Source organism: Microtus ochrogaster, unplaced genomic scaffold (assembly GCF_000317375.1).
Source record: "Microtus ochrogaster isolate Prairie Vole_2 unplaced genomic scaffold, MicOch1.0 UNK45, whole genome shotgun sequence".
Lineage (NCBI taxonomy): Eukaryota > Metazoa > Chordata > Mammalia > Rodentia > Cricetidae > Microtus > Microtus ochrogaster.
Genome location: NW_004949143.1, coordinates 1,182,310 through 1,183,865, shown reverse-complemented (window position 1 = coordinate 1,183,865; position 1,556 = coordinate 1,182,310). Strand labels below are relative to the sequence as shown.

Genomic DNA, 1,556 nt, shown 5'->3' with positions numbered 1-1,556 from the left:
GGCAACTCCCACAAACAACACAGTCTGGAGCCATATCTCTTCTCCAAGTTGTTTACACAGCAGAAGAGAAGAAGGCTACGGGACCCACCAGCAAGATATAGTGGGAACACAAGGTGCCAATCCAAGGCCTAAGCACAGAGAGGGAGAGCTGGCTCCACCTTCTTGTGACAGTATATCTCTCATGCATTTTTATCTCTGAAAGAGGCAAACTTCCCGTGTCTTCTCTGTGCCTTCCACCCTGAGTATCCTTACAAACGAATACCTGGTGGTGATGGCAGGAGGCCCTTCCCATGTCAAAGAAGAGTTAAAAATGTCCACTTCTGAAGATCTAGAGACTGGAAACATCACTCAAAACCAAGAACAGCCAGTGATGCCAGGTGAGAATCTCCTAAAATGCCTCTTGACTATAGTCAATCATGTGTGTCCACTTACGTTTCTTCCACAATATCCCACAGTAATTGAGTACGCTGTTCACTTAGTCTGGAAGGTATTTGTTTTAGGTCTTTCAGTGTTGACTCTTGCTTTTCTCCTGCCATATTATCCTGTTTTGGGGTTTTAATCATTCACGAGCTATTTGCTTATCTGAATCTAAATGAATGGAATTATATTCTTTTATCATTTTCTATTTTAATTTTTTATTCATTTTTCATGCCACCCTTCTTCCCCTTCTCTTGTTCCTGCCACCTCCCCCTTGATTATTTTCTTATTTGTATTTCCTATTATCCCTTACATAGAGATGGTTGGTGTTTGGGATTTCATTTCTTGATCATTGCCCACTCCACAGAATCCTAGGCCCAGAGCCAGGTCTTCAGTAAATATATTTACTGAACAGACGAATAAATAGGTTGGAGGTCAGAAGTAAATGGATAGTGAGTGACTTCTGCTGTCTTTGGTACCCAGAAAGTCCTCATACAGCTTTTAACACTATTCACAGCAGTCTCGATTCTTTTTTCTAGAAATGATGGAACATGGGTCCTGGTCACTGGGGGGAATCCAAAGACGTTCAAGGGCAGAGCAAAAACATGCTGGATCTGGTTCAGGACAGTCATTTTGCAATGTGACTGGACGATATCTGGGGGCAGGGTGGGATGATTGCATCTATAGAAAACACATGCAGGATTTTTTCTTGCCATGATTCTCTACACAATACAGTATAAGAACTACTTAGATAGCATTTACATTTTATTAGACATTATAAGTGATATAAAATTATTTCAATTATATAAGAAGATATGCTTGTGCTATATTCTAATATTATGACCTTTTACACAAGGGACTTGAGAATCTGCAGATTTGGGTAACCACAGGGAGGGGGTTGTTCCAGAAACAGTCCCTATGGTAACCAAGGAATGACTATACAATTCTTTATAAACCTCCATGGTATGAAATGTTTCTTTTTAAATTACTTAAAATCAAATTGAGGGTTTACATTCTTCTTCGAGAAGTAGATTGGCCTTTCAAGGGATACCTCCATGTAAAAGTTCCACCAGAAGACAAAGAACGTTACTGCATTTCTCTTTTTTTATTGTTTTTTTTTATTGAGAAGGAAAAAAAAA

General features: G+C 39.3%; 1 protein-coding gene across 1 annotated transcript in view; it reads left to right on the top strand.

The window, feature by feature from the left end:
* Nucleotides 1-320: 320 nt before the first annotated feature.
* Cnga2 (cyclic nucleotide gated channel alpha 2) overlaps nt 321-1,556 on the top strand; it is a 29,317-nt gene continuing 28,081 nt past the window's right edge. Inside the window, exon 1 of the mRNA XM_026777078.1 lies at nt 321-377. The gene's annotated coding sequence lies outside the window, so the exon portion shown is untranslated. The remainder of the gene's footprint in view (nt 378-1,556) is intronic.